Genomic DNA, 26,001 nt, shown 5'->3' with positions numbered 1-26,001 from the left:
GATAGACTAACGGGAACAGACAAATTAATACGTGCAATCCCAGCTTTTGGCTTGTGCAAATTACCCTGTTAATGGCAGTAATCCATGAACCCTGGAAAAATTACAATGCTTTGAAAACATCTGTTTTTAAAGAACATTATGAAGGGCTGATTGACTTGGCAAGCTGCAAATTCTGTTAACCCGAAAGCCTGAGCTGCTTTTTCAAATGTCTGTACATGTGCTTTTAATGAAATGGATAAATAGGCCATCCAGTGTTCAATACCAGACATATCAACTGTTTTTGTATTGCTAATTAAAGGCCAGTTGGTCTCAGATCATTAAGGTGGGAAATTCTTTTTGCAGTCAAAGAAAGCACGACATACATTCACAACGCTAACATTTTTCATGATTAAAAAATATTGAATTCATTTTCTTGATGAGTTTCTGATAAAGTGTGGATTGATACCGTCTTACAGGGCATGAATGAAATGTGATATTTTATGGCCTGTGAATATAATCTTTACTGTTAGTCCTACAGTTTAGAGTTTAATGTTGCATTGACTGTGTCCCCTGCATCATTATGTAAAAGCACGGTCACATAGACCATATATAGCCTAATTGGGTGCGCTGCCTAAGTATAATTTTTAATTGATTTAAGATCGCCATCTGTGATTTAAGAACTAGATGACCATATTGTCAGACACATGCTCTGCAGGTGATGGAGAGAGAGAGAGGGGTGTTTTTGTACATCCTCCAGGTGTGATGATTTGAAAAATGATATGTCTCACATCGCTGTTTTACTCATTTCTGGGCAGTTTGTTGTGTCATTGTGCGCACTGATTGTTGGATCGTTTCCATACGCTACCTTATTATAAAGCCTCGTCCAGGCATGTATATCACCTGATAATGGAATACCTGAGTTGTGTTATTTAGGCCTTCTTAAAAGTGCTGCTTATGATAAGCCCAATGTCAAAAGATAAGACACGTACAGGCAGATAGAAGGAGGAATGTGAACTAAGAGAAGAGGTGCTGGTATGTGTGTGTGTGTGTGTGTGTGTGTGTGTGTGTGTGTGTGTGTGTGTGTGTGTGTGTGTGGATAATAAGAGGAAGTAAGGTGTGCAGATTAAAGTAGCTTGTGAACAGCCACTTTCCTAAATTAGAGAACAAACACAAAAATATACAAACTGACCTTATATAAATCGATAACCTAACATTTCAATTTGGTCATGAATTTCAATGACACCCTGGCCCGGGTCGCCACCTCTACAGCTACAGGTGATAAATGGTATTGTGTTTTTCTAGTCTTCTGACTACTCAAAGCACTTTCAAACAGCAGGTAACACCTACACATTCACACACTGATGGCTGAGGCTGATATGTAAAGTGGCCGCCCCAACACTACCACTGAGCCACAGAAGCTTCATTGTGAAAACACTGATGCTTTTTAAAGAGCTCTTTAGGATTTGGCTGCATGCCCACTGAAGTAAAAATATCCCTCAATGCAGCATTTCTACAGTGCTTTGATTGAGTATCACTGACAACTGAGATGAAATGAGGAGTTATGATATCTGTGACTATGGATCAGCCATGAGCCCTTGTATGGTGATGATGAAAAGATACATGCTGAGTGTGTAATTGTTCACTATCCCATCTTATCTCTTTTACTTTCTCTGTCTGTGATAACTGTATATGTTGTTCTCCCCTTTCTTTTCTTGCATAATGATGCTTTCACTCTCATGAATAATTTTAGTCCGGCCCTCTAACACTGTCAAACCCCCTATCTGGAACTCCAAAACGGCCAGTGGGATTTGTTTTTGCTGATTGACTTGGTTTTGTTTTGGCCTATTTTTTGTTTTTCTGTTTGGTTTTATTATTATTTCTGTGTTCTTTCTTTGTGTGAAATATATTTGCGTCATCTGGAGAGTTGAGGAACTGCTGAATTGGAAAAGTACAGCTGGTGTCAAGGTCTTGAAGCAGGAGAAAACAAGAGGAAAATGTTTGAATGTGTTTGCGCTTGTGTGTGTGTGTGTGTGTGTGTGTGTAGAGGCACAGAGGGAGTAAGGGAGACTGAGACAAGGGTAGTGGCACACAGAGGAGGAACAAACAAGAAGAGAGCAAGAGCTTTTAAAAGGTGATGTTTCACATGATAGCACGTTCTGCAATGTTGCTGCATGGCAGCCTCACCAAATCTCCCACTTTCACTGTTTTTTCTCTCCTCCAGCCAAGCAGACAGGAAGGGTGTTCGGGTAATATTAAGAAAGCCTTTTCAGCCACTGATACCTCGAGAAAAGTGAAAAACACCAACAAAATGGAAACAAACAAAAAAATCTTTAACTGTAGTACAGAGTTGAGACTAATTTCTTGGAGATAATATTATAATAGAGATTGCTGAAAACAATTTTTATGTAACGTAGACCATGTATCATTAAATAAGAAGGCTAAAAAAAGCATTGAAGTCTTTAATGGAGTCCATAAAGATCAGGCGTTTTCATGTTGCATACTATTATTCTGAGGATCAGTGGGTGCCCTGTTCACAGCCGTTCACAATGTTTTATATTAAACTTTAAAGTCTATCTGAACTATGTTAGTGTGCTCTGGATTACTCTGATCTTGAAAAGCTAGATTACTATTCTATTAAATACGACTTCGAGTCAGTTTTTGTCGGTAAGTTAAAAAGATGACTCGCAGATCATCAACACTCTGTTTTCATTTCTCAATCATTGTCTTTACTTGTTTTTCTCATTTTTGTTTATTTTTCAAAACTTATGTTGTAATACAATATAATACTAAAATAAAGGAGCTTTAACCAGTGGGCCAGGGCATCACTTAAGTTTTATCTCATGGCAGACATTTTGAACTGAAGTCCTAAACCACCAATTGTAAGTCACCAAAAAAACCTCCCTTATTGTATTCAAGTTTGATCTGCTATTTAATAAAAAGTATTTATATCACTCAACATTTGTTTAATTTCAGTTAATTATACGTCATTTTAAATCTATAAAATCACATTTCTGTGCACAGAATGCTTTATTCTATTGTATTGTATTGTCTCTTTTTTTTTTCCAGCACCGGGAGGTTTTTGCACTAGACTACTTCATCATGAGCATGAGGTGTATGTGGTAACAAGCGTTTTACAGCACAGCAGATTTAGCTGATGTGCATGGCATGCTAAGTCACCATGAAGCAGAGCTGGTGTGTGTTTTGGTGTGTGTATATAAGAGTATGTAGTAACAGAGTGAAAAGCGTGTAATATGCTCACCTGTCCCTTGATGCAGACTGATGGGCAGGTGGAGTGAATAGAAACCAGATGGAGAGAAGGACATGCATTATAAAAGTCAGATACAAATGCACTAAGGGGGTGCAAATGTTGAGATTACATTATCACCATCAATAAAATAATAAAAAAATATATAGTCAAAGGCAGAATATAAGTGATGACTGTCACTGTGAGGATTGATAGAGCAGGAGGGGATCAAAAAATAGGTCATGATTTTTGACATGGTTTTGTCCCTTAATTTTTCCACTCCAAGATGGATAACACATTTTAGATAGTAATCTGAGTCTTAGCCTTTTTTAGTTTCATTTTCAGTTTGCAAGATGTCTTCAAATTAGAGGATTAGTCTTACTGTCACTTACTGCCAAATCTTTTCTTATTTCAGATTGTTACATTCCAAACTCGAATGCTTTTCTGTGGATGTAAATACTAACTCCAGGTTGTTTTTGACAGGGTGAAGAGGAGGATCGTGCTGATATTTCGTCCTGTCCAAGGTGAGTTGAATTCTCTTTTTTTGTTTGTTATAAACTGTAGTTGACTTTGCTTCAGTTCAGACACGCTACAATTTAATCATTTTTATGATTTTCTTTCAAATTAAGTTGTGCTTGTATTTAGTTTTCTGCTATTGTTATTTGTAGTGTCACACACCAGGGCTCTGCTAAAACTTGTTTGGTTTTTCTTATGGACTAAAATGTTGCTCTCGTGTTGTTTTCCTAATCGACTATATAAGCAGTGAATCTGCAGCATTTTGTACATTAAATAGCCCTCACACTACTATAAAGATAGCATCACTTTTACACCGTATGCGATCAAACAGTTCATATTTCCAGTCACGTTTTGTGTTTGATTTGAATCAACAAGGGAACCCAGCAGCTGCTGGTAAACCTGTGTTCAAAGAACCTGTGGCCTGCGTGTATGGTGGTCTCTGCTTCTCTGTCAGGAGCATGTCTTGGGCTGGATCTGGTTGCCGTGGTGACATGCAAGTGTCAGCAGTGGGATGTGTGATGTGTGTTTGTGCATGTGTGGTGGCGAGTGTTGAAAGGACCCTGTAGAGGCGTATAGGGTTCCCCTGTCCAGAAAATGCCTGCGTCACGCACAAGTCGACGGTCAGATACCAAAACTTTAGATATATGGGCATGCAAATACACACCGGAGCCCACAGACACTTAAGTATCTAATGTAGGAAATACGCAGACGGAACAGACACACACGTAGAAGGATATCCAGATTCCATGCAGGCCGCAGCCATGCATCCATATCCACAGGACTATTAGGTTTCTTACAGGACAGTCCTGTTGCAACGCTTTGAACACTAATAGCATGTGTCCATACTTTAATGAACAAACACCTGGAGCTAGAGTTGAATGACCCTCATTTACATTTCAAAATGTAATTCTGCATCTGATCTTAAAGGTGGTGTCAGTAGACATGTTTGTTTCAGCTCTCCTCCTGGGCTCACCCACTGCAGGACTTTACCATGTACCTTTACTTCCTGAAGCTACACTACAAGCTCCCTCACAATCGGCCTAACACATTTGATGTAATGTAGAAGCTGATAATTTAGCAGGCTTGCACAAGTGAAGCGCCTGTGTTTGTTATAAACAGAAAGCAGGTGCGTCCACGCTTGAAAGCCAACAGAAGATTCACCCTCATTTTGAAGCTTTATCTGCTTGCTGTTCCGCCTCACTATGATTATATTTTCTCCTTTTTGCTGCTATATCCGCCTCCGTCATATTCACTGGTTTGAATCAAGCCAATGGCTGAATTGTATCCACTTCTCAACTCATCTGCGCACTGTCATTGGCTGGGGGAAATACACCCACTCCCCAACCAGAAACATCCCTCGTCAACCAAAACATCAAATTACAGTCAGAGGACAGGGTCTCTGCAGAGTCACCACCACACATGTATGGAGACCCATAAGTGCTGCTTGAACGGCATTACTTTTGCATGAGTCTATACTCATTTTGTAAGGAAAAAACGGCTGACTCTGCCTTTAAAAAATGACTAGTATAAAAGATGGATGATATTTTAATTCAAAATAAGAAAATTAAAATTGTTGCCTTTTCAACAGCTGGATGAGGGAAATTTGAGTACCATGCTACAATGCAGATTGACTATAGTTCATAAGGGAGGGGAATGCATTTCTCATTTGCTCCCCCCATGTCAGTGTGGCGATCTTTACAGATTCTACAAACCTGCAGAAGCTACACTGCTAATTTCCACCAGATGCGTGTTCGGTCAGTCTCCACTTCACCACGGCAGCGGAGCTGATGAGGTTTATACTTTATCAATGTGTGTGCTTCCATTGGCTCCGCTGTGCTGTGTCTCTGCATCACAGAGGGCTCTGGACTACAGCAGTCCAGAGCCCTCTGCAGCTGATATGCAAGACTTCTATTTTTGCCGGATGCCGGAGCAAGGCGCATCAATTTACCACAGTACAGATTGAGCAGGACAGGAAGTCAAACATCAGAAAAACATTCAAACATCTGGTTTATTTCATGTTTTAGTGTTGTTTTGGTGCTTGAGAACAATGACCTTAGGTGGTTTTGTTGATGTGTTTATAAGGGTTTTATACAGTTTTATACCATATATCGTATTATCTCGCATTGTCATGACTATTCAAAAACGTTTTCTTCCCAATGGGATCTTTGACTACAGTAAGGCATATGTCATGATGAACTGAATAGAACTGATGTACAAACTCACTAAATATATTGGAAATAGGGAAGACCCAGGAGATTGAGTGGAGGAGAGTAAGAGGTCTATTAGTTTGTTGAAGGATAAGAAAGATGTCAAATGAATGAGAGCTACATTATATCAGAAGTCATTTTATTCCAGTCATGATACAATATCCATTATTTAACGTGATGTGACAGTATTGGCTTTTAGTTTTATAACTGTATTATTGGATAGACTATTTCATGTTTTAACAGTGATCTGAGTTAGAAAAAATGAAGAATTTATATTTCCAAACAGACAGAACAATTTTCCTCACATTTTATGTTTCCTGATATTGCTGGTATGTTGTCAACACTTTCTCAATTGAAGCGCATTTCTACTGTGCATTTAAAGGTCACTATTGTACTAGTAGCTTTTTTTTATGAATTAATGAAGTCAGAAAGTAGGCTAGGCAAATAATATTTATTTATGATAGGGTATGGTGTAGAGAAAACATGATGGAGAGCATGACCTTTTCAAATTGAAATGTCAACTTTTCCTCTGACCTTAAAGTTTTTCACCTCTTTTGATGAACTCTGGAATTGGCACTTTTGCCTTTTCTTTGGTAGACATGGTGGTGTGTTGTAGATTATTGTTTTAGCTATATATCATGTATTATAACTGTGTGGTTGGAGCATTTTTGGCAAAAATATATTGACATTGTACTTTGAATTACTCTTGGAGCATGATGTTCCCAATCAGGAGGGTAATGCATACAATTTAACTGGGACTAGTGTTTCCATATAATACATAACAAACTGCCAAAAGACATCTGAAAAAAAGCCAAATGCATTTCAATTTCAATTTTCAATCTGGCCACATTGCTGTCACCTCATGCATCATACTCTCATTGGATTGAAAAAGTTAGTATGACTGACCGCACTCATGGATAAAACCTTCCTCAGTCTTTCGGACTACTTCCACTGGTCCTGTTGGCATGCAGGTCGGCTCATAGCTTTGTAGACCCCCCATGTCATCTACACTTGTACAACATATGCATCATGTGCGTGTGAGTGGGGCCATCAGTAATTGGAGACCATGAGCTTTGATCCCTTGGGGTCGCCTTGTCGCCAGAATCACCTTTACACAGTCAGTCTCCTTCACTCCCTTTAACTCTTATCTATTGCAGTACTTACACATACACATGGGCTTGTTGTGTGTATGTGAGAATGCACTCTTGTTTTAATGCTCTTTGTTCCAGAGCCTGATTTGTTTTGCAATTGCAGTTAGGCAAAAGATTGATTTTTTTAGAATGTAGCGATGTTTGAGTTAATCAAGCCAGCTTCTTTCTACCAAGTGTGTGCAAGGTTGTGATCGTGTGGATATGCTTGTGGGTCTCTTTGTTAAGTAAAAACATTTTCTCCCCTAATGGCTTCGAGATTACATGATAACAATCCATTGCTCACGCTTTATGTGAGGCTTCAAGATATGTATTTCCTTTGTTTTTACTGTAATTTCTAAAACACCCTTATTTTTCCCAGAGAGGCACTCAGTATGTTTTTTTGCTCTTAAACAAAAACCCAGTTATGGGGAAAGCATAGGAATTCAGTAATTTTTTTCAAAATGTATCTCAAAGCGACTAAATAACTTTTATTGATTAAATCTATTGTAATATTATAAAAAACCCTTTTTTTCCTGAGAATTCTGGATGGATATATCATCCATGTGAAGAATAAACATTTACAAAAAGCCCACACATTCAAGACTTGTATTTCTTTAAGGCCAGTTCAGGTTTATGTAACAAAACAAAAACAAAAGCATAGTATTCCAGAGGCAGAAAGGACATACATTTCTCAATGAGAGTCTGTCCCCAGTCAAGGCAACAGTGGGAGTATCCTTCTTTTTTTAATCTCTGACTGGTATTGTTGAAACGGGATCGATAAGGCAAGTGATAATACAACACATTGTCCTTCCTTACCATCCAGACAAGGCATCACTTTACTATCTCTGTCATTGGCTCTTTTGACAGTCCAGATTTAGCCTATACACATTGACAAGGCAATATTAAGATCAGTGCTGGTTGCCATCCCTGTGACCTAGAAGTGCTGACAAGGAATAAGCCAAGGAATTGTATTAACCCAGTCGTGTCCTGACCATGCTGACAATATGTTCTTTAGAAGCCCTGTTAGACAGCTCTGAAGGCATTGCCCGATAAACTAAGCAGAGCATATGTCTCGCTGTAAGAGACCATTGCTGACAAGCCGGTGTACTTTTGTCTTAAACACTGTTGACCATGATAAGGCAGGGAACACAGTAAGGCTAACAATATGGCCATACATGTTGGTAAGGCACAAGTGAGTGCACTTGTTTGTCTGGCCTTGTGTAGCTGACAAGACACTGGATGCTTGGTGACAAGCTGCTTGCTATTCCACACCCATGTTAGCATGGCTAGGGTCACATTGACATCTGTAGTCTGGGGAAACTTGAGCCTATCTTTCCAGCAAACACAGTGAGCGTGTGCATGTGTGTGCCCATTGATAGGGATTAGCAAAGATGTGTGAGCCTGGCTCCCTGGGATCGCCCTGGCTTCTGCTGGAGGTCAATGCATGTGCACTCTAATGTCTGTGAGTGTTTGTCTGTGTGTGTGTATTTGCCTGGCAGTGGGGGGTTAGGCATGGATTGCAATGACAATGGAAAGGAATTTAAATGAGAGAAAAACGGGGATCAGGGACGTTTGCAAGGAGGATGGAAGAGGCTTTGGCACTATTGTTATTCTTCCTCTTTGTCATTCTGTCTCTCTATCTCTCTATTACAAATCCTTTGCTCTCTGTCTCTCTCACTCATGTCTGCAACATTTCTCACAGAAATCAACCTCTCATGATTTCATCCCTATCTCTTCTATCTCCTGTGTATCATTCCACCCTCAATTCTTTTTTCCTTTTAGCTCTCAAGAATCACAAGCCATTCAAGCCATGCCAAGTGAGGTGTTTTTCATTAAGTTTTATTCAAACCAATCCTTTTTCTTGTTAAAAACCAATCTGACTGTTCATTAAGAGTTGAAGCAGATAATACTTAGCAAAAAAAAAAAAATCTGTTTTTCAGTGTCATTGAAAACCAACCGATACATAGCAAAGGTAAGCCTGTGTTAGTGGTATTAAAAAAGAAAAGCTAGAGCGTTCATTGTTTTTGCAATGAAGAATGAAGAAAGAAAGCTATGGTTTCCATCGTGCACTTTATCAGATTATGGTATGTTAGGGATAGGGACTAGTACTCGAGTAAGCTACTCATTGTTGACGTCATTATTACAGAAATGCTCAATACTACTGCAACTGTGCACACATTGTTGAGGCTACAATAGTTCATCTCATTTAGCATTACATGTGAAACTAAGCTTTCTGTGTTCGCAGAACTGACATTAATAAACGGTATACAGAGGTAACTTCTCCAGCCAAGGCTTCATTTTTGATCAACACATATTCGCCTAGGGAGCCAGATTACAGCAACAACTGTTTTACGACAGCTAACTAAGTCATATCTCCAAAAGGCTAGCACATGAACCATATCCACTGTGACCAGGAAAAGTTATGTCTGGAAAATACTTTGACAAACAAATAGGAGTGTAAGTGTAGTGCAAGATATGTTGTAGTAGTCTTCATATCATTGAAAGACAAGTTTGATGCTTAACCACATGTACTTAAGAAGGAGAAACCAGTGGAGGCAGACAAACAACAAGCAGTCTCACATCACATTAGTGTCTATCCCTGTTAGCACACAGCATTGTGATGATACCAGATCAGAGAAGAAGAAGATGGTGACTGGATATATGCTTGCATAAAGTTGAAGGAGAAGGCAGGAGAAGTAGAGTGGACAAGATGAATGAGGAAAGCGCAGCACAATTGTAGGCTGATTTGCAACTTGCTGACAAAGTAGCTGATACTACAGACTGGACAGCTCTCCCGAAGTCATATGTTACCATCACTTGACATTTCAGAACATCTATTTGAAGAACGTAGTCCTTCAGACATGCTGTACTAATGGGCAGCACACCACGGTAAAAGGTAAAATAAATATATATATATTCGATATAATATGGTAAATTATTTTAGATGATGAGAAAAGAAGAGATCTTTTCAAAATGTGTCTATATTTTTAAGAAATAATCTTACTTTAAACAAAAACAGATATTTAAATTGTCCACTTTTAGTTGTGCAGGTTAAAGGATTATTTGAACACTTCGAAGATAGACTTAAAACCCATTCATATTCAAAGCAACAACAGCATCACTGCAATCTCAAAACACTTTTTTCCCCCAAAGGCCTTTGGTGTGCAAAAACGGCATTTCCATGTATCAAACAATGCTCAACTGCAGCAGAGCACATTGTTGAGAGACTGCCGCAACCTAAGTTCAACCTGGTTGAAATTCAACTTTGAACTTTTGGTGCAGTGTACTGTGATGTGCGTTGAACCTGGCAGAGTTCACAGCTCAAAAGACGCTTTAGCCAAAAGGGCATTTACAAGCACGTGTTACTTTTTTACACTCAATTGTGTTCGGCAAAATACTTTCTGTGTTAAACCCTTTATACCTTAGCCTTTATTAAGTGTCAGTTATCATTCATTGCTACTCTGTGTTGTTTCTACGGGGGACTAGCTCTGTCCCTTATTGTCTGTGTTACTGTAATAACCCCTGTGTCTTGTGTTATTACCTCGTATGTGGTCTATTGTAGTCCAGTTACTAATACAACCACTCTCAAAACAGGCTCATTGATTTGAATCTCTCACTGTCTCTCTCTCTCTTTCTCTCTCTCCTTGAGATCGTCTGTCATACACATATATACATAGACACTTTCTCTCCCCATTACTGTTTGTCTGCCCCCCCACACCCTATCCCTTTGTGGCTCTAATTGCGATCAATTAGGAAACTTCAGAAGGCTGAAATAGGAGCTGTGACAAGGGGCATCCGCTGAGCAGCATGGAGAGGTGGAGAGGAGGGGGAAAGAGAGAGAAGGAGAGAGTTAGGAAGAGACTGAAGAGGAGGAGAGGGAAAACAGTGACATGGAAGTGGAGAGAGGATGGAGGGCAGGGGAGAAAAGCCCAAGGTGGTGTCTAGAGATGAGCTAATGGTAATAGTGTGATTGATGTGGCCACAGCAGCTGAAAGTCACATCGTTTCTCATGCCAGGTATTGATTCCTGACAGCCTTGTTAGCTTTGGGGTGCAGTGGATATGGCATGAGACTACCATTGCCATGGTTATGGCTTGTATTTCCATCTGAAATGCAGGTATCTACTCTGATGAAAGTTGCTTTGAACAAAAGCATCATGATTTAAATGATACGTATGCAAGAAGGAAAAGAGAAAGGTTGCAATCTAAATTTCATTAACATTAGGTCAGAGTTATTGCTCCAAAACACAAAAGTCAAATTCCTTGTATGTGTAAATGTACTTGGCAATAAAAACAGAATCTGATTATTAAAATGCATTTTAAATGTCAAATGTATTTGTTTGATATTGTTTTTTATTTTGAGTCATGTTAGTCAGATTCATAACACTGCAGCGTTTCTCCATAATGAAGGTTGTCCACGTTGTATACCCGTGCTTGTGCTCGTCCATGAAGTGTACCGTGCTGAAGCACACCTCTTCCAAGCGTGCCGTGCCAAGGAAGTGTATCGTGCCTGAGCACAGATCGGAGCACTCACACTCGTCAAACAAACTGGACTTTAGGGGTGAAGCGTGCTTAGCAGGCGCGGAGCCTATGGCTCATTGCAGAGGGGGCGGGGACCAATAGTGGGCCCTTAAACTGTCTATAGGCTATATAGCATATGCTGTAACCTATATAGTAATATAGTATAGCATTTATGGTATAATATCGGCTGTATGGAGATACAAGAGAAATGCCGCTGCAGATTACAAAGGGTGCTGTTACAGTGACAGGGACTTATCAGTGAGTGACCTGCTGATATTTAAGCAGAACAAGTGCTGATATGTCTGTGCACATATTCCACTGATTAAACAAGTAAAGCAGACTTAATTAGCCAGACGGGAAACCAAAGATAGAAGGCGACTACAGTTTGACATTCAGTGAAGTTGGACGCTCATCCAGCCACACAGCCAAATAGACAATACAATAAAACCACACATTATCAACCCACGCACCACAACAAACTTTGTAAACAGTGTGCAAGCAATGGCCTGCCGTTCATATAGTACGATAACCAAGCAGACATGGCGATCTACAACACATGCACCCACAAACAAAAGACCAGCATCTAAGCGTAATCTCAAATAATGATGAAACAATTTACCAATTAAGTTTTCATCAGCACTGTTGCTTTCCTGCACGGAGCTAGCTGGGTGCTCCTCGCTAACATGTTTATTTGCTTGGCTAGTAGTGTTTACGTTAGTGGAGCTAGCAACGGGAGGAGACTTGCCAGGTTGAGTTGTCGAGGGTTGAGTTGTCAATGAGAAAACATTTTTTATTTAGTTTTTTACACTTTTAATGTTACGAAAAACTGCGAGGTAAACAGAAATAAAGCAGACAGACGACTAGGTTTTTAAAACTCCAGACAGCAGCAGGGGCCCAGCAAAGGGGGTGCTAAGAGGTGGAATCAATGACATTACAAACAGGCCACAGCACCCTGCTGGTGCTGTTTGCTGCTGAAGTTGAGAACCCCCTTGGCAGTGGAGGGGGGCCCCTCTCTGCTCTACAAAATACATTGTGTGTCTTGATTGCGGCAAAAGAAAAGAGAGACTCAGACCTAGTCAAACTAACTTTATTAGAAAATTCAACTAAATAACAAAATACATGTTAAATTTGGCTCAAAGTGGGCCCCTTGAGACAACAGTGGGCCCGGGGCGGCCGCACCTTCTGCCCCCACACTTGCTCTGCTACTGGTGCTTAGGCATGCTTACAGATTGCCTATTGCGTCCCGATGCTTCTTGCTTTGTCAGGATGATGAGTGTGTAGTGTTTGTCAGCACAAAATATCCTCACATTGGGGTTACAACATATCTTTAGCTAAGTTTGTGACAGTCAGACTTTAAATCAGAGAAACATAGTCTTTTTTATAGGCTTTGGCCCTCCTTATTTTCCTTTGTTTTGCAAAACAGCTCTAACTCTGAAATATTTGAAAGTCGTGCAGGTGTGCATGTGAGTAATATTGCTTTGGCATTGTGTTGGTCATTTCAATTTTGTGTTTTTGTTTTACTTGCAAACCCTCTACTTTGTGATTTTAAAAAAAATATCTTTGAGTCCCTCGTTAGTAATCTGAAGATAAAATAATGGGTATAAAGCAGACCTGAGTCTCAATGTTTTCCTTCTCCCAGTTTTAGTTTATTTACTCATGAATTACAGACTGTCCCCAAGACAGGTTTGCTCGAACAATCTTTTAGAGGAAAACAAGGAAGTTATTCCAGTTAGAGTCAAATATTCCCCCAAAGGCAAAGGTTATAAATAGCATTATTATCCGGAAATGTTCCTTCACAGACTAGAGTGTGCTGATTGCCTTAAGCTGTCTGAGGCAACAGTTGAAGGATGTTTCGACCACAGCAATTCAACAAGATCCATGATTTTTCACATGGAGGGAGCTTAAAAATAAGCTTGTTGTAAATAAATCTAATGGAAATTGGGAGACGGTTCCTGTCAGAGATATGGGAATGTGTTCACAGTCTGGGGTTTGTTAAATGTTTCTGTTTTTGATACATATACTACTGGCTCAGAGCATCTGGTCTCATGTTTAGCTGGAGTTGCCTTGGGGCATACAAACCCTTTTATCTTGTCACCCTAATGCATGTGTGTGTGTGTGTGTGTGTGTGTGTGTGTGTGTGTGTGTGTGTGTGTGTGTGTGTGTGTGTGTGTGTGTGTGTGTGTGTATGAGTGTGTAAGACAGAAAGCGAGAGCAAGGGAAAGAGAAAGAGAGATAGCAAGAGGGAGAGATAGCAGGATCAATACTAAGCCGTCAGGAGGTCTGCTACTCCCAGAGAGAGTGGGAACAGGACACCCAGCAAAGAGAGGAGAGGAAGAAGAACATAATAGAGAGACAAAGAGAAAAAGGAGTGAAGTGGAGGAGAGGAAGGAAGAGGCAAAAGGAAAAAAAGAGGGATGTTAGATGATTGTACAGTAGAAAATGTACATGGAAGGGAGATGGGATATGGATGTGGAGAATAATATTGATGTGAAAAAAAGAAAGGAGGAGAAGAAAAGGGCGGATGAAGGCTTAAGAGAGAGCACTGGGAAATCTGTAAATGCAAAATTGTTGTTACAAACATGCACCTAGCATTCCTCCACTGGACTTGACAGCAAACTTTTGCTTGCTGAGCTCTGTGTATGAAAACCTAGAACTATACATTTTATAACAGAGAACCCATTCCACAAGAGATCTCACACATTTGATCCCTAAAATAACCAGTGTCCGTCAAAATGTCACATGTCTCGTTAAAGTATTATGTAGCTAATGGTTGTGCACTGTGCCGGCTAAATGCCTTAAAGGTAAATGTCAACCTGTCATGTTTGTATTTCCTGTATCTAATACTGCAAGAATATACCTGCTGTTTATTCCCAGTGTGCCTCACATTGTCCTGGGTCCATTCACATTTACAACAGGGGGACTCCATTGGGGATTCAAACCTTAAACCCTGAAAGCTTTAGAACTATGCAAGAGAAACTCCTTTTCAAAACAACAACAAAAAGAACAAACAAAGAGGCTTTATAGAATTCATTTGAATGCATAATTCAGCAGAACATAAACATCAAATGAGGAGAGAATAAAAACATATTCCAAGCTCTAAAAGCTTCGACTTGACACTAATAATGAATATTTCAACCTGGATGACCTTACCCTGTAAATGATTTACTGTTCTGCCTCCCACAAGTCTATTTTTATACCTTTTCATAGTTTTTTTTATTCTGGTTTCACCTCGTTTTATCTTGTTCTCTTTCTTCTTCTGACACTTTTTTCCCAATCACTGGCTCCCCAACACTGTAAAAACCTTAACTGAGACAGATAGCAGTGGGTTGAGAGTCAAAAAGCTGCAGAAGAAACTGCAGAAAGTAAAAACTAAAAGAAAGAAGGGGAAAAAAAATCATCTGATCTTCCTTGACTTATCTGTGAATATCATCAACTGTAATTATCTTTCCGCGGTGTATTTCAGCCCGTGATGATTAAGTTTCTTAATGGGCTCTGGGAATAGTATTTTTTAATGTGGGGAAATAAGATGGGGAATTATACCCATTATTACTAAATGTATTCAAGATGAATAATTTCAATTGTGAGTTTCGTTATACTTGGGCCAATAATGACCCAGGTTCCTTAATGAAAGAAATGACTCTGAGGCAGAACACAGTATTTCACAATGAAGCAGAGGCATGTAATGAAACTTCTTTTCCCCACTAATGCTTTATCTGATTGTAGCAAGACGGGAAAAGGAGGTTTTAATACTTTAACAGAGAATTGTACTGAATGATTTACTGAATCTAATCAGTGGGTAACCATTGTTAATGACAATACAGGAGACTTAAGTCAAAGTCAAACAGGTGAGGTACAATCCTATTCTTTATGTGCTTCCTTTTCTAATGAAGTGTATTTAGATTTGGTACAAATGTTTAAACATTTAGTGCAAATAATGACAATGTAAATGTAGATTGTTACACTATAATTGGGCTTAGGCCTCAATTCATGAAAACTAGACTGTTTCATGTGAATTAAGGATGGGATTTAGTTAACATTAGGGATATATGTATTGGTATAAGAAAGTGGAGGATTATATGAATTATGTTGACTTGTTACCATTATGACACTTTAATCCAAACATGTTATCAATAAACATCCACAGACAAGTGTATATTCAATCATTTATGAGCAATCACATGAAAGTATATGAAACACATTCAGTGTCTTAATAATGAAACACAAAAAATAAAAAAATAAACAAGAAAATGAATGGCCCAGCAGATTTCTGCTGTTACAGACTAGGTTATCTAAGATTGGACAAGTTCAGTGATGAAGAGCAACATCCTCATTTATAAGAGAATATGTCTTTGGAACCTGCCTCTCTGTCTGACTCAAGGTTAGGGCTCACAGGGGAGGAGAGGGATCAGGTTACACTAATGCATCACGGCTGCTGGAGGACACACATGCACACGCCTCGTCACCTAATGTCTCACCCTATCTCTCCGTCTCTCTCTCTCTCTCTCTCTCTGTCTCTCTCTCTCGCTCACACACCCACCCTTCCAAGGTTGATACCCTTGTCCAGGTCCAGAGCACCACACACCCTTGTGTTATTGTGCCCTTGCAACCTGCAAGCAGTCTGCTGTCTGTGTCTGTGAAAATCACCTGTCTCCAGAAATAAACTCAAACCATGTACAACTGCTAAAGGCCTGGTTGAGGTTGAAGACCAGTACATTTTCAATAATTCTCTGTGTAACAAGATATCAAGAATCAAATTGTGACAAAACTGGTTGGAAGTAGGGGAGTTAATTTTGGAAATTTGATATCAAAAAAGACCAAGTTATTAAGAAAATAAACTGTTGTCATTTGATCATGTATTTTCATGAAGTCAAAACATAACTTTCTGTCGGTGAGAAATCCACCTTTGCCCGTTTAATCACTGTGTTTACTAATTAGAATGATTGTGCTGACATATTGTTTTTTTCATAATTGATCAATTTCTCAAACAGAAACATCAAAATTCTTCCATCTATATTGGTGCATATAAGCCAATAACAGCATTTGTTTTTGCTGACTTTGTATTCCTTGGACTAATTATGCATTCCCATTGCCCTATGTTATTTTCAAGTGTGTCACAATGTGCAGAGATTGCAGCTGCTCATTTGGTCATCCAAATGCACCAAGTTTGCACTTCCAGTTGTAATCTTCTTCTTGTGATCTTCAGCATCTGTGCATTTTGGACTAATGCATCAATTTAACAAGCAATAAAAAGAAGGTACCTGGGGTCCTGGGTCCCTTATTGACAAGACACACAATGTATTGTTTTACATTATTTAGCTAAAGGATGAACTTATTTTAAATATGAAATAGTTAACAGATCAATCAATTCCACCTTTTGGTTTATTCTCATTGATTTGCTTAAAAAAATACAAATTCTAGACTCTTTTTCTATTAAGTATCCCGAGTGAGCTCCAGCCTGTTTGGCAAAGCAGATGGTGAAAGGCTTAGAATCACTGTCTGTAGTCAGCAGGGCTAATACACTGGCAAACACACTGATGACCAGTTTAAGTAGTCAAAATATGGTCATTCAGACTGACAGAGATACATCGCACTCTGTGAAGATAACACATACTTCCTTGGGGCTCTGCAGAATGCTGTAATGATTGAAAATTCAACTGGAAGTTCAACCATTGACCTTTAATATTTAGGGAAGACCACAGTGCAGAGGGGTCATTTTCCCTCTGAATTACATTCTCTTCCTGACACACATGCACACATATAAACACTCTCTCCTCGACCTAGTGAGAGGACCTTATTGTGTGAGCGAGCCAGAGGAAATGCAGACATTGCAGAGGACAGACCATCCATTGATCCGAGTATAGACTCCTCTCCCTCTCAGCCACTCTTCTCCTTTCTCTCTTGCTACTATCCCACACTGTGCTGTGTCTGCCTTTTTTTATCTGAACTCCTCGCTCTCTCTACTCTGTGTGGGATCTGCACTCCAGTCTCCTACATGTAGTTTTTGTCTCCCTGTGATCTGCCACCCCCTCTTTCTCCATATCATCGCTCTCTCTAGACCCTTTCTGTAACTTCACTCTCTCTACCAGCTTCTATCTGGTAACCATGTTTCCTCTCACTCCTGTCTGTGTCTCTGGTTCTCTTTCTTAACCCTCTGCCAAAAGTCATCTCTCTTTCTCTTTGCTTTTCTCTCTACCTCACTTCAACTTCCCGTTTCCTTTTCATTCTATTTCCCCACCATCCATGATAGGAAGCAGGGAAGGAATTTAGTTTTTTAAACAAAGAAACGTAAGAGAGAGAAAGGAGAATTAAAAAAGCAAGAGGAAACAGGGAGAGGACGCTAAACAGATTATTAATTTCAACATTGTTGAAAAAAGGAGTGACGACAGCAAATGTAAGTAGTTATTAGATGAGGAGGCACCAGGCGGTGGAGAGAGCACATGAAGTCAGATGGATGGAAAGAAAGCAGCACAGAGAGCAACGACAGGTAGTTTGTATGTGAAAGGTGTTGGGAGCTGTGCCAGTAAAAACAGGCACAGGGCTGCACAGGAGGAAGTGATTTAGTGAACACACACACTCACAAACAGAGCACCTTCAGTGACGGCCGCTGAAATTCCCCAGCGACTGGTAATGCTCAGAACTCCTCTCCTTTGTACATCCCTCCTCATCTTCCTCCTTTCCCATACTCGCTGCTTCACCAATTCCCATTACACCTTCCTCCTTCACCTCCTCCCTCCCTTCTCCTTATATCTTTGCTCTGAGACACTCTTCTTTCTCCCTCCCTCACCCTCACCTCCCCCCTCCTTCCTCTGTGCCCCACTCCCTTCCTGCTGGACAGGTTTTTATATGAGCCATGTGGACTTCCCTAATGACATGTGAACCAGTTTGTGTGTGCATGTGTGTGTGTGTGTGTGTGTGTGTGTGTGTGTGTGTGTGTGTGTGTGTGTGTGTGTGTGTGTGTGTGTGTGTGTGTGTGTGTGTTAAAGGTGCTGACATGCACATGTGTGTTTGTGTGTGTGTTTTTTGAAGTGCTGACACGTGTGTGTGTGATGGAGGTGCTGACATGTCTGATCGCGGTGTGGCTCTCCTACTGAAGTCCTGCCGACGGCCTCTTACCTTTGAAGAGGCCAGTGGAGAGAGGAAGGGAGCGCAGGAGGGGGGGGCGAGGGCAAAAAATTAAAGGAGCAAAAGAGCAAAGGGAGAAGAAAGGAGGGGAGAAGTGAGAGATGAGTGGCTCTGGTTGGAAGGTATATGGGATTAAAGAGCCTTGAAAGTAAAAAGGAATGACTGCACGTTTAATTCCCTTTAGCTCGTCTTGTATGCTCATTAGTCAGTTAATAGAGTTGTTATAGTACTTCAACACAAACAGCTGTTTTTTAAATAAAAAAGACTACTACACTTGGGAATTATTGATGAAGACAGTAATGATAAATCATCAGATAAAGCATTAGTTTTACATCAGTGTTAGGCTGAGTGTTTCTCTTTGCTGGAGTTTGTACATATAGCCCAGAACAAAAATAAAGAAGAAGAAAAATGAATACAGTTGTGAAGCGCTTATCTTCAATAGATGTCGTTTGGCAGGCGATGTTGTTGAACGTAACAAACACAGAACAGGTTTGAACTGGCTGCAAACATTTCTCTCAGTGTTGATGAGAGAACAGTTTGATTCAAATAAAGCATGAAACATAATGTTTACATATCATCCAACACGTTTCAGGCCAGGGACAGGACCTCGAGCAGATCACATGTATACATGAACTTCTGTCTTTTTCTATCTACTCTTCAAGGACAGCTGTCATTGCTTTGTGATTGTATACAATACCTTTGAGACATGTTGATTTCCTAGGAGGTTGTTGGTGTTTATTAGACTGTCTCAGTGGTCTAATTTGTCATAGGTCTCTTCCATATGTTTATTATTTGCAACATCTGCCTTTACCCTGACTATGAAGGGTAACCCTCTGCATTACATGAGTACTTTTGATTAAAATTTTCCTTTAAAAAAAGAAAAGTATTAACAACAATTATCCATACTTTATCTCTGTAATGCCTCGTTTCCTTTTTTTGCACACTTCATGTAGATGGAATTGAATTTGCTGTGTGTCTTCAAGAACAAGACAGCCCGCCCAAAGACAATGATGAAGGGATGAATGATGAAGGGGTTTACATTTGTGTCCTTAAGTTTTTTTTGTTTTTGTCTACACTCTGTGTAATTGTATTTTTCCACGGACCCAGCACTCTTTCTGCCTGTCTGATGAAGCGCTATGTGACTGAAGCACCAGAGCATCTCTTTGAAGTGCTACATTCATGTTTGAAAGATGAAAGGAAAGAAAGAAAAAGAGAGCAATTGTCTGCTATAATAGACTCTTAGACAGCAGAATGCATTAAGGAGCGTGCAAACACACTCAAACACACATACAAAATACACTAAGAGTATATCATTCTAACATGAAGGGCCCTATCGTACAGCATGTGCCTCGCAGGTGTGTTTCCTTGTTTCCTTCTGACTCAGTTGTCATTTTGAAGCCCAGCGCTCGTGTTGTTTAAAAAGCCAATGAGCTCGCTTCCTAACTGACCAGAGAAGTGTTTGTTTAAAAAATGAGGTGTGGTCAGTGGAAAAGCTGGCGCGTTCCTATCTTGAGGACCGAAAACAAAAACCTGGTCTAAAGTGTGTGGCGCGGTATGTTCCTGATGTTTAGAGGAAGCACTCAATCACCTACTCTAAGGCTTTAGTATCAGTGCATGTGCTGAAACATTCAGACTTTTTTTTTAATGGGACAGAGGGCTGAGAGACAAAAAACTTTTGTTTCTGTTTCCAGGCTCGCTCCAGTGCACCTTCTGTCTTATATGCTCAGAAACACATGCAGAAGCTCACACACTCAGACACTCTCATGCAACAGAGAGTCAGATTCATAATCATTCTTATGAGTTCCATCCACAATGAAGCCCAGATAAATGATGGACTGTCTAGTGTCCGTTATGCACGCATTAGAGAATACAGCTGAGGATTCCAGCAGAGAAAATAAGTAAATAAATGTTTATAGCCAACCTGTTTGTTTGATGTTGCAAACAGAACATTATTTCCTATCCGATCCTTTCGGTGTGTCTGGAGATTTGAATAACTACCGAGGCTACACTTTTGTGCCTCATTTGAAAATGTTTACCGTCCTCCTGATTGTTTCTGATGTTGTGGGAATAATTCAGAGAAACATAACTGCCATCAACATATTTCCTACAGTGTCCTTTGTGTGTCCTGTGTGTGTGTTCAGGGGCACTATGAAAGGAGAGAAGTTAAATGATCTGGCTGAAGTTCAGTCTTTTCTAAATCATCTTCGACATTCATCTTCAGGGTTGAAAGTTAAGCCACGCTGTTTTTCAGTATTATTCAAACCCAAAGTCTTTTGTGTGAACCTCTTAGCACATGTGTACAAAAGACGTTACTGTTGGACACATTGTTAGAATGATCCACTGTTGGCACTGATTTGTGTACCAGGTATCAGATCCTGAAAATGTGAATTCCCAAATTCTCCCCGTTGCATGCAAGTGTCTGTGGTGTCCAAGAAGTTAGTGTAGGGAATGTTTAACAGCGTGGCTAGTTAAGAGTGATTGATGCCTGCAGCCCTCTCAGCTGTTAAGAAGAGATGAGGGGAAACAAGTGATGCAAATCGGATTGGAAGCTGCCTGCTGGCATCTGACTTCAAGTATGGTGATTAAAAACACATTATGACAAAGACAACATCTGGTGGTGCATTCAAAGCATCAGCTGAACAGTAGTGTGTAGAGCTACATTACGCGGGCAGAAACATGCACAGAAGATGAAAGGTGTGTCGCAAAACTCAAAACTTGATTCCAGTGATGAAAGATGAAAAACAAACAAGAAAGAAAAGGAAATTGCATTTTTTGCATGATATGTAGAGTGAAGTGAAGTAATTAGTTGTATTGTTCTACTTTCTCCTCTTTTGAAAGTAGTCTTTGAATTTGCCGCAGTATTTGTTCCTTGCTTTTGATTTTCAGACATTTCAAACATTGTTTTGATATCTTGATGTCTGCAAAATGAACCGTGGGCAAACTAAATCTAGAAATGTTGCAACACAAACTTTTTTGGAATGGGGAGAACATCCTTTTGCAACTAATTGTGGTTCATAAAATATCCTTTAATTTTCCGTTCTAAGTTCCCAAGGTAAGATTGGGTCACCTAGCAGTTACATAAAAAGTGATTAAAACCCAATAAACAATGACAAATGGGAACAATTTCCTCTGATGGCACAGCACAAAAAGACAACATCTGCTCTGGCACTGCTCCTGTCTGGCTGTCAGATGAGTGCAGCTTGCGTAGCTGATCGTCAGAATTTGACTCTGGATCGGATAACTTTTTGTCAAGGTTAGTGAGCTTACTGGATCAGGTCAGGTCAGGTCTACATGACATACATGAAGACTGATATGTTTGAATGTTAGAGTGATGTCATCATGCTTCATCCCATCGTGCTTCATCACTCTTTCATTTTTTTCTCTCAGAATGGGCAAGACGCTAAACCTACAGTTTCTCCCTCTGCTTCCCCAGCAGAGTGTAAATGGTTTAATGGATAGTTGTGACCTGGAGTGTAAAAGTGCTTTGAATAGTCTGAAGACGATAACGATTAAGTCCATTTACCATTTCAATTACTGTTACAGACAGATTATTTGTTTGTTTTTGGATTGTTGTGAAGAGTGTCGAGTGTGTCGTGCTGGCTGTAGACCGTCTCTCTTCATGTCCTTCATAGGTGTGTCCAATGCCCAGTCGGCAGCCTCTCATCAACAGTTGGGGCGGAAATGGCGTTGTCTTCTTCCCCAGAAGCCGTCAGCACTGGGATTTGTAGTTTCCACCCAAAACAATAAAACTTGATACAACACCTCCTGTTCACAACTAGCTCTTTAATAGAAATGAAAACCTAAAGATCTGTCCGTAACATTACCTACACTAATAATTGAGGAAAACAGGAAAGTTTACAAAGTCCACTGACAGCTCAGCATTCTACTTCATGACACAAGAATGCTTCTGTGTCTATATGTTACATGTGAATGAGAAAACGTGTTGTTAAAAATGTTTTATCTTGATTCCATGCTATGACTTGAAGTTGTAACTTTACACCTACGGTGATAATGAAACTGAAATGAAACACTGAAAGAACATCAAAGGCAGTCTGACGCTTGGATCCATGTCTGCTGCTAGAGAGAATAATAGAAGACTGAAGAAGAGAAAATTATATGGAGAATATACACAAGAATTCAGAGAAATGACGCCGATTTGCCCGCTTATCTAAATGAATGTCTCCTTGAATTAGCAACCAAAAGCCCTGTTGCAATTCACTTGACAAAAGGCAATACACTCAAGCTGATGGAATGTATCATAAACAGCTGTGTATTTAAAGCAGAATGTTACTTTTTGTTCTCACACGTATTTTAAAGAAAAAAAATAAAAGCTGTCATTCAACAAGCGATACATATCTTTCCGCCCCACCATTAAACTGACATTTCACTCACAATGTTTCAAGAAATTCAGAGAAATACACTCACTGTTTTGTCAGTGCAGGTAGAAGTAAAGGTGTGACATTTCTTTCCTTTAAACCATGAAATATTGTGACTTGTCAGCGCGTGGCTGTCACTCCACACCGAGTTAAAATGAAATGTGTTATTTTGAAACCAAATAATCCTTTCTTGAAATGCAACACGAAGACAGTGAGAGACTTTCTAAATCTTCTCATATTGACTCGACCACAGTGATTCCCACGCTGGCCATTGTGGTGAATTTGCTAATCTGTGATGTAGTTTTAGGTAATCAAATGTTGTAGTCAGCCTATGATGCAAGGTTCAGACACACTTTAAACAAATCATTTATGCACATCCAGGGAGCAAATGAAACCCTGTGCTGACTTTTAGGACTCAATCGCTACAAAGTTCATTTGTTTCACTCCAGTCAAACAAGATTGGAGTGGAAAGGAAGAAGGAAATAATTAAGCTGTACTCAAATGATCGAGAAATAAAAATATCTCCAACTGATCTTCCGTGCGTTCGCGTTACAAGTCTATGATGTTTATTGGTATGTGTGTGGCATATGTACGATCGTGTTCTGACTCAAATGTTACTTCATCTATCATCCATCTTAGTGCCTGCAACAGAGAAGGAAATGTTTATGCTTCATAAAAACGACACTGCCAAGATCATATCAACAGAATGTAGCTGGAGATTTCCAGGAATCTTCATCACTGCTGGAGATCACATGCAGATGTGATCTGTCACAAAAAGTTACAGAAAATTGTGGAGATTGTTAAGTGTTTGGGAAGTATAAGAACTGCCTGAAAAATAACCTGAAGACATACCGTCACAGAACAGTCTTTGCACTGCAGTCATGTCAGATTTCTGAGATTTTTACTTTTGCAGCTTTTGCACACAATCATTTTAGGTTGGATATCATCAAGATGTCAAAGAGCTAATATCGGATAGTCGTAGTTTTACATGACTGATACTAGGAGCATGTTTACATTAGGTACAAGCAGCCGACAATACTGAGCTTAAGCATCTAAATATTAACTGATCATTTGATTTGTAAATAAACAGAAAATGTATCAATGACATTTTTGACGATCATAGAGCATTTAAAAATATCCCAAATCATGTGTTGGTTCTAGCTTCTGAATTATGAGGATTTGCTTCCTTTATCCAATATCACCCTGTTAAATGTTTGGCCAATTAAAACGTGTACATTTGATTGAAACAATATTCTAATTAGAACATAAAGAATATACAATATAATGTTTCATTTGTTTTCTGACAAAATCTCTGATCATTTGTGAAAAACACGCTTGTTGTCGTTGAATGTTGTTGTATTACATGCAATGACAAAGTTTCCATCTAGAACAAAAAGAAAACCCCACACACACACATATATATATATATATATATATACTTATATACATGTAAATATAAATCTAGACAGCCCCCAACCACTGTACTTTATGTGCACATAGAGAGCAAGTTTTTTCAAGTGTTCTTGCACACTGTGTCACGATAGGATCTCATTTAGGACTGATTGTTTGTTGTTAACTTGACAGTTGACTTCACCTTCATTATATTATTATGTCCCTTGGTTCCATCCTGACTCTCTTTATTATGGATTGCATCAAACTACAGACAAAGATCTAAAGACAATAACTGTTTGCATTTGTCTGAAATATTAAATAGTATTAATCTAAAATACATATGTATACATGCAATGAATAAGTGTTATTGTATATGAAATGACTGCAAGTAGTAGATAAGTTGTTGGATGAAGTGTCGCTGGTAGAGAGCTTATTATTTTACTAAATAAATACATAAATGAAGAGAAGACTGTCTGTCTTGATTTTTATCCCCTACACTTTCATAATAAAAAGACTGTTCCTCTCCCCAGGACACGCCCTCTCACTCAGGACTGTTCTCACCTGTGACAACAAACTGTCCCTCACTGAAACACTCAGCCGCACAAATCCGCTCAGGAGCACAAATCACCAAAAATCACTGGACACCCAAATTGCATTGTTGCCCTCCCTTTGACTGAATTGTGTGAAGTGTGGTGGCAGGTGTTACATTCATTCTCTAACTAAGCCTAACAAGCCTCCCTCCCAGTAAGAATGCATAAATAAGCCAAATGATGCTTCTTTGTCATTCTTCTGGCCCTGAAGAGATGTGACTGACCTTTAGTCGAGCAGACAATTGACTGATTAACTGAAAACAACAATAATAATATAATCATGTCTTTTATGAGAAGGATACAGCTGTCGACAATTAGGCAGAAAAAACAAGTAATATAAAGCAATGCAATGAGTGTTTCAATCAGCTTTGAAGAAAAGGGCGGAGGGATATGCAAATGAGAACGACTTAGGGAAAAGGGAGTAGAAGAAAGAAAAAAGTAATTGCCCAGAGTAGATTGTTTGCCTCTCTGAGAGGAAACGTTTAGTGTGTTATGGTCTTATTGGAGAGCAAGCACACAAACACTAAACCACACACAGTCACAGCACATAAAAACATAATGCTATGGATTTCTGTGATGCAGACACACATACACAAAAGCACATACACACCTCGGAGACCTGGCCTGGGTCTTCTTTCTAAATGCTCCTGTACAACTTTGTGAGCTGTAGTTGAGTTAGTAGCTAATTAGTTTGGCACAGTGGCGGTCTTCCCAGGCCCTGAGTATGTGTGTGTGTGTGTGTGTGTGTGTGTGTGTGTGTGTGTGTGTGTATGTGTGTGGTGTGGGCGCACTGGAGGGGTTAATCCTTGCTACTTGTTGTTCTACATCAGTGCATCCCCCCAACAACCCCTTCAACTTTCTGCCTGTTCTTCTCTTCCTGCCTTTCTCTTTCTTTCCAGTCTGATACTTTCACTTAACTGTCCACT

General features: G+C 39.6%; 1 protein-coding gene across 2 annotated transcripts in view; it reads left to right on the top strand.

Annotated features, from left to right (window-relative positions):
• Positions 1-26,001, top strand: part of cntfr (ciliary neurotrophic factor receptor) — a 222,296-nt gene that overhangs the window by 29,038 nt on the left and 167,257 nt on the right. For both annotated transcript variants that reach the window (XM_061062200.1, XM_061062199.1), the window contains exon 2: positions 3,707-3,747. The gene's annotated coding sequence lies outside the window, so the exon portion shown is untranslated. The remainder of the gene's footprint in view (positions 1-3,706; positions 3,748-26,001) is intronic.

Source organism: Labrus mixtus, chromosome 17 (assembly GCF_963584025.1).
Source record: "Labrus mixtus chromosome 17, fLabMix1.1, whole genome shotgun sequence".
In the NCBI taxonomy this organism is placed as follows: domain Eukaryota; kingdom Metazoa; phylum Chordata; class Actinopteri; order Labriformes; family Labridae; genus Labrus; species Labrus mixtus.
This window is presented reverse-complemented; position numbering and strand designations above follow the sequence as displayed.